At 42.7% G+C, this 7999-nt stretch overlaps 1 non-coding gene across 3 annotated transcripts; it reads left to right on the plus strand.

Annotated features, from left to right (window-relative positions):
• The first annotated feature begins 188 nt into the window (after nt 1–188).
• On the plus strand, nt 189–7538 carry LOC106453845. Of its 3 annotated transcripts, XR_007330233.1 has the most exons (7): nt 191–617; nt 714–874; nt 1169–1226; nt 1812–6121; nt 6218–6374; nt 6656–6713; nt 7298–7538. It is a non-coding gene; the product is annotated as an uncharacterized LOC106453845 (transcript). The 3 variants fall into 3 exon arrangements; XR_002657164.2 differs by having other exon boundaries at nt 189–617; nt 1812–6374; XR_007330234.1 differs by lacking the exons at nt 1169–1226; nt 1812–6121; nt 6218–6374 and having other exon boundaries at nt 281–617.
• Nucleotides 7539–7999: the final 461 nt, after the last annotated feature.

Here is a 7999-nt window from a genome sequence, read left to right on the forward strand (position 1 = left end):
ATGTCGAGAAAGGTGTATTAACAAACGTATCGTCGCTTTTGGCGTAAATCAAGAGATTAACCAATAAATAATTTTGTTTGGTTGTTTACAAAAAATAAAAATAAAAAAAATTGTTTGGTCAACATGGATTAACTAAATAAACATATATTCTTCTTGTTTAGCTTCACGAAAATATTTTTTGGGGATTTGTTGCGATGAGTGAAGTATTATTTAACTTATAAAAAGATCTCTCGCCTATATGAAATTTTCTTCAGATAGTTATCATCATAGCATTTATACATATGCATATGCACGTTTCGAAACAACCTTCACGTATAAAACTCATTGTATTTATTGTTTTAGAAGTCTATATATGGTAATTGTAATGACCCAATCCCACCATCTCCACTTCTTTCCCCAACCCCACCATCTTCACCTTCTTTTCCACTATCTCCACCCTCTTTCCCACCATTTCCATCTTCTATAATTCACAAACTTAGAAAGAAAGAAAGAGAGAGAGAGAAAGAAAAAGAGAGAGAGAGGAAGAAGAGGAAGGGAGAAAGCTCACCTGAGCTCGTCGCCGGAGCAACCGTGCGCCGTGATCACGTTCAGCTTGCCAGCACCGATCAACACCCTAGGTAACCGCCGGAAACCGCATGCCTTAAGTTCAGTTTCGTTTCCGTTTAGTAAATCGCCCATAACTTCCTAACCATTGCGAATCTCGTGCATCCAAGGCCATCATCGTGTTCCTCTCGACGAGACGAAGCCGTAGCCGCCGACCGCGCCGCAATCGGAGCCCGGATGAGCCCGCACGCGCCTCCGGAAGTTTCGCCTCTGCGCGCGCGTGAGGTGCACGCGCCGCCGCCGGAAATCGTCGCCGCCGCCTTCGCCGCCGGTAAGCTCCGCCGTCGCCGCCGGTGACCGAAACCGGTGACTCGGTCAATTCGTCCGAGTCAACTCAGCGAGTCAACTCGGTTGACTCGGTAAACCGGTGGATTGACTGGTTTGACCGGTTTAAATTGATTTCGGTTCGGTTAGGGTAAACCGGTCGGTTTAGTCAAATCGATTTCTGGTCAAAGATTGACCGGGTTGACTTTGACCAGCGGGTTGACTTTTCCGCAAACCTTGACCAGTTCCGTTTTTGATCGTTCGAAAGGCGTTCTGACTCGAAATTTCGATCTGATTTCAGATTTGGAGTCCATTTGAGCAGCTGGAGTTCATAGATACCACTTCTTATTATTGCTAAGGTGAGGGTCTAATCCCGAATTTCTCGTACACGGCTTAGGATCTCGAATAAATATAATTTATTTCTAATGTGTTCCGTCTGTGTGAAATCGAGTCTATCATTGCTTGTTTAGTTGTAGATTCTTTGCATAAACCGGAACTAGGGGGTTAGAGAATTCAACATTGATTGTTTCACTTAATGTAAATTCTTAGCTAGGATTGTTTTTGTTTGGAGACGGATACAGAGACGGACTACTGTATGCCGGATTGTATGAGGTTATGGCCAACTTTAGTCGACCGGTTGAGCTGTAGCCTAGAAGTGTCGATAAATCGTCTACGGGCGTGTGTTACCGAGCACTTTTTCGGTGTGTGTATGAACCGAGCACCTTTTCGGTAGTGTTTTTGGCCTGTTAGAGGGCGGCGAGTGTGCACCTCGCTAGGACCATTGTTTGTTGCTTGAGTACTTTAGGTACTGTGTTTGACATGCATTAGAATTAAATTATATTTATTCGGAGTGCTATGTCCGGGTCCATGGACTTCGGGGTAGCATCCCATACCTCATTGAGCGATTCCCCTGTCGCTCACCCCTCCTTCTTTCCCCCTTTTAGGTGAGACCGACGAGCAGGAGTGATTATCGGACTGGTGCTATTGGGCTTTTGGGTTTCTATCGCTTTTACCGCTTTTATCTTTATCGGGCCTTTAGGCCTCTGGACTTTTATCGTTTATGTTATTCCTATTTCAGACTTTCGGTTTATGTCGTATTTTATATTTCGGATGTTATCGATGTTGGGCTTTTAGGCCTTTTGGTACCGTATTGACTTTTATATTATGATATGAAGATTATTATTATTTGAGTTGTATTATTATTTTATTTCTGCTTTTATCAATTTATTATATTTCGAAAGTGGCGGGTGTCACAATTTGGTATCAGAGCGGGTTCCATCCCGGTTCCGTCCCGGGATGGCGGTCAGGGGATTCGGTTTTCATCGGTTTTCAACGTTCTTTTTGTTTAAAAAAAATATATATATATTTATTTATATATTTGGAAATTCTTTTAGCACCATTATGTCCAGTAATTACTAACTCAATTGTCTCTTTCAATGACGATGAGTAAAATCATCGTCATTCGTCCTTCGACTATCAGAGTTCTCGCCAGATGTTCAGCAGTTGGGTGATGTCCAAGTTCGTCAGTTTTCTCAGGAGTTATCAGTTCTTCGGTCATTATTTTGAGGTTATCCAGGAGTGGATATGTGACGTTTCTGCCACCAACCCACTTCAAGCAATCGTTCCACGAGTTTTGCTACTGGAGATTATGTGGTGTGTGGTATGAGCCATTGGTTGGCATGTGTTGTTGTGTGTACGAGTATATTGACTATTTTGGAGATATATTTGTTTTGTGAACTCGTGGAGATCGCTTTTGAATTGGGGTGCAGCAGCTTGCGTTGTGTGGGTGTTGGAGTTACACTTTGGTATGTTTACCAATTTTGGCAGTGTTGATCGTTTCAGAGATGTGTCGGTTTGGACAATTGATATAGGACATTGGGAGCTGTTTATGTCCATCGCGGTGTACCAATTATGCTTGGAGGGCCGATTTTTTCGGAGACTCGTCAGGGATTGAGCTATGTTTTTACGATGTCATCCTTGGGATGGATTGGCTGTCACGTCATCAAGTAGTGTTGGATTTCCTGAGGGCAAGAGTTCCTATTGCTGAAGCAAATGGAAGTTTTTATTGCATGCATTCTACATGCTGAGGAGTTATGGGATATAAGAACATAGAGATTTTTGGCTACCATTTCAATGGTTAAGGATGATGGACAACATGGGCTGCAGGATCTTCCGGTTATTACAGAGTATGAGGATATATTTGTGACCTTTGGAAAGGCCACCACAAGACACATGAGACGCTCTTGCAATTTTATTTTATTTTGGAGCAAACAGCACTGGCTTCACGAGTTTCTTATCGTCTATCACCAGCATGGATGACTGAGTTGAGAAAGCGATTGGAGGAACTCTTTGATAAGGGATTTATCAGATCGATTTTTTCCCCATGGGGAGCATCATTGTTGTTGTAAATAAGAAAGGTGGGAGTTTCAGATTTTGTATCGACTACATAGACTTGAACATGGTAACCATCATATTGACGAGTTGTTAGAAGAGCTTAATGGAGGTTCATCGTTCTCGAAGTTTGTCTTGGCATCAAGATACCATCAGATTGCTATAGCTGAGGAGTATGTACGGAATGCAGATTTCTGTTATGGATATTACGAGTTCGTAGTGATACCATTTGGGTCGACAAAGGCACTGTTGCATTCATGAAGATATGAATGACGTTTTCGTGAACATTTGGATAGGTGTGCGATTGTATTCACCAACGACATCCTGATTATTTTGGAATAGAAAGGAGATTTGTGAGCATTTAGCGGATTGCGTTGGATAAGCCTGGAGAGCATCAGTTGTTCGCTAAGTTGAGGAAGTGTAGCTTCTGGCAGAGGAATGTTGTATTTTTGGGTAACATGGTTTTGGAAGCAGAATTTTGATGGATCCAAAGAAGATTAATACCGTTTCGGGAAGGTCGAAACCTAAGAGCGCTACAAAGATCTGCCGTTCTTTTTGGGTTAATAGTGTACTACTGGAAGTTCATCAAGGGTTTCACCGGTATAGTAATGTTAAAGACGCGGTCTACGTGTAAAGACGTTAAGTGTGGTTGGATAGATTTTTGTTCGAGGAGTTTCACTGAATTGAAGCACAACTAATGAAGACACCAGTTTTGGGTTCTACTGAGGCTGAGGCTTACTGTGATGTGTCAGATACTGGATTGGATTTAAATTAAGGTATGAGGATTAAGTCATTTATATGCCTCACGCCAGAGAGGCTGTAGTGGTATTTGCGTTATAGTTTTGGAGATCGTAATTGTACGGGAAGGAAGTCCAGATTCTATGGGATCATTAGAGTATGATATTTATCTTCACTGATTAAAAATTGCACTTGGGCAGTGCAGTTGGATTGAGTTTGTAGCAGACTATAGTTTGGATATCGCATACTATCTGGTAAGGACAACCAGGTGATAAATGCCTTGGGTAGGCGTATGAGCTGTATCTCGGGAACCAAGAAGGTTCATGAGTTTACTGGGAGATTTGCTAGTCTCAGGTTGGGTGCCATTACTATCATTGGAGAGAAAGATGTCCTTGGGACTTTGGAGCAGACAGTTTTGCTATGGAGGATACACAAGCACAAGTTAGCATTATGGATTGGTTGAACAGATCGAGGTTGGGAGTATTGGATATCATACAGTTCTGAGCAGGATATACTTGTACCGAAACCGAGTTTGTGTGTTGGACGATAAGTTGTTAAGAAAATGAATCATACAAAAAACATATCACTCGTGTTTCTCTACCCATCGGGAACACCAAAGGGTACAAAGATATGAAGAGTTAACTATAATTGATGTAGTATGAAGATGTTTGTAACTACATTGCGTCGCGGTGCCAGACATGTTATATGACTATGATAGAGGATCAGTTATCTATCATGTTATTTTTGAGCTTGCTTTTGCCGGAGTGGAAATGAGGCATGGTGATTATGGACATTGTTATTGGATTTTAAATCACCATATGTGGAAAGGATGCCACATGGGTAGTCATGGATAGACTTACCAAGTCAGCCCATTTCCTAAGTAATTAAGAAGACAATCAGAGCTAATCAATTGGAGCAGACCTACATTATTGAGTTTGGGAAGTTTCATGGATGTCAACATTGTATCGGATTGGGAATCGAAGTTCACATCTACATTTCAGAGAGCCTTTCAGAAGGCACTTGAGACAAAGATCATATGAGTACAGCTTATCACCCATTGACATATTGTCAGTCAGAGAGGACTACTCAGAACTTAAAGGATATGTTCAGAGATTGCGTTGGATGGAATTTCGGAAAGCATCTACCTTTACCAGAGTTTGCCTACATCGACAACTATCTTTTGAGTATTAAAAAATAAAAAAAAAACTATACGAGGGTTATTTATGGTAGACCTTATAGTATACCACTTTGTTGGACCAAAGTGGGGTAGCAATATGAGTTAGAACTATTAATGGTTTAAGAGACGGTAGAGCAGAGGACATGCTCAAGGATTGGCTTTCGGAAGCCCATGACGTCAGAGGATTTATGCAGCTAAGCACCATAAGGATTTGGAGCTACATATGAGCACCTAATATACCTGAAAATAAGGACATTTCAGGAGGGACCTAAGACTCAGAAGATAAAGGAGCTTAAACCGAGACACATGGAATTGTATCCTTCACTGAAGTGGATTGGATTAGTTGCTTGCAGTTACTTTATCAGCAGTATATCAGCCTTCTAGGACTTGGTTCATATGACAGCATTGCAAAAGTTGAGAAGGCGCTATAATTATTTTGCAGTAGACATCAAGTGAGTTCATAAAGATTTTATGAACCTTATCATCTATTGAAGATTTTGAATCATCATGAGAAAACAGTTCGGGGAATATCGACTGTGTTTGTCCGAGTTCGTTGGGAGGGAGATAAGACTCAGGAGGAGACCTGAAAGGCCGAGCGAAGATTAGTATTCGAGGTTTTGCTATGATGACATTGGGCACGTCAGCTTATGACATGAATTCGGGGACGAATTCCTTATAAGTGGGGGATAATTGTAATGACCCAATCCCACCATCTCCACTTCTTTCCCCAACCCCACCATCTTCACCTTCTTTTCCACTATCTCCACCTTCTTTCCCACCATCTCCATCTTCTATAATTCACAAACTTAGAAAGAAAGAAAAAGAGAGAGAGAGAGAAAAAGAGAGAGACAGGAAGAAGAGGAAGGGAGAAAGCTCACCTGAGCTCGTCGCCGGAGCAACCGTGCGCCGTGATCACGTTCAGCTTGCCACCACCGATCAACACCCTAGGTAACCGCCGGAAACTGCATGCCTTAAGTTCAGTTTCGTTTCCGTTTAGTAAATCACCCATAACTTCCTAACCATTGCGAATCTCGTGCATCCAAGGCCATCATCGTGTTCCTCTCGACGAGACGAAGCCGTAGCCGCCGACCGCGCCGCAATCGGAGCCCGGATGAGTCCGCACGCACCTCCGGAAGTTTCGCCTCTGCGCGTGAGGTGCACGCGCCGCCGCCGGAAATCGTCGCCGCCGCCTTCGCCGCCGGTAAGCTCCGCCGTCGCCGCCGGTGACCGACACCGGTGACTCGGTCAACTCGTCCGAGTCAACTCGGTTGACTCGGTAAACCGGTGGATTGACTGGTTTGACCGGTTTAAATTGATTTCGGTTCGGTTAGGGTAAACCGGTCGGTTTAGTCAAATCGATTTCTGGTCAAAGATTGACCGGGTTGACTTTGACCAGCGGGTTGACTTTTCTGCAAACCTTGACCATTTCCATTTTTGATCGTTCGAAAGGCGTTCTGACTCGAAATTTCGATCTGATTTCAGATTTGGAGTCCATTTGAGCAGCTTGAGTTCATAGATACCACTTCTTATTATTGCTAAGGTGAGAGTCTATTCCCGAACTTCTCGTACACGGCTTAGGACCTCGAAAAAATATAATTTATTTCTAATGTGTTTCGTCTGTGTGAAATTGAGTCTATCATTGCTTGTTTAGTTGTAGGTTCTTTGCATAAACCGGAACTAGGGGGTTAGAGAATTCAACATTGATTGTTTCACTTAATGTAAATTCTTAGCTAGGATTGTTTTTGTTTGGAGACGGATACAGAGACGGACTGCTGTATGCCGGATTGTATGAGGTTATGGCCAACTTTAGTCGACCGGTTGAGCTGTAGCCTGGAAGTGTCGATAAATCGTCTACGGGCGTGTGTTACCGAGCACTTTTTCGGTGTGTGTATGAACCGAGCACCTTTTCGGTAGTGTTTTTGGCCTGTTAGAGGGCGGCGAGTGTGCACCTCGCTAGGACTATTGTTTGTTGCTTGAGTACTTTAGGTACTGTGTTTGACATGCATTAGAATTAAATTATATTTATTCGGAGTGCTATGTCGGGGTCCATGGACTTCGGGGTAGCATCCCATACCTCATTGAGTGATTCCCCTGTCGCTCACCCCTCCTTCTTTCCCCTTTTAGGTGAGACCGACGAGCAGGAGTGATTATCGGACCGGTGCTATTGGGCTTTTGGGTTTCTATCGCTTTTACCGCTTTTATCTTTATCGGGCCTTTAGGCCTTTGGACTTTTATCGTTTATGTTATTCATATTTCAGACTTTCGGTTTATGTCGTATTTTATATTTCGGATGTTATTGATGTTGGGCTTTTAGGTCTTTTGGTACCGTATTGACTTTTATATTATGATATGAAGATTATTATTATTTGAGTTGTATTATTATTTTATTTCCGCTTTTATAAATTTATTATATTTCGAAAGTGGCGGGTGTCACAGTAATTAACTGTGGTTTTGATTGATGTCCGTTGCCGTGAAAACGCCATGTTATTTCTCTATCGTGTCAATCATCATAGCCCGAGCAGATAAGCGACATAAACATATGAAAGGTGATAACATCGTAGCTCACAACACTCCAGCTCATACATAATCTAGAGACTAGAATTGTCCTCCTTCAAAAGTTTGACCGAACTGCCAATCCTTAGGCACAACATCGTAGCTCACAACACTCCGACCATCGCTCGTAGTGACTTGAAAAGAGAGGCTTTGACCTCTGAGGTATGTGTTGCTTTGCCATTTTTGTCCCCAGTTTCTCGACATGGATTGCACTTATTAGTCTTTGAGCCTTTCAAAGCTACGGCCATAACTCTCCAGCACCACCCACGTTTG

This window comes from Brassica napus, unplaced genomic scaffold, assembly GCF_020379485.1.
Source record: "Brassica napus cultivar Da-Ae unplaced genomic scaffold, Da-Ae ScsIHWf_1053;HRSCAF=1479, whole genome shotgun sequence".
Lineage (NCBI taxonomy): Eukaryota > Viridiplantae > Streptophyta > Magnoliopsida > Brassicales > Brassicaceae > Brassica > Brassica napus.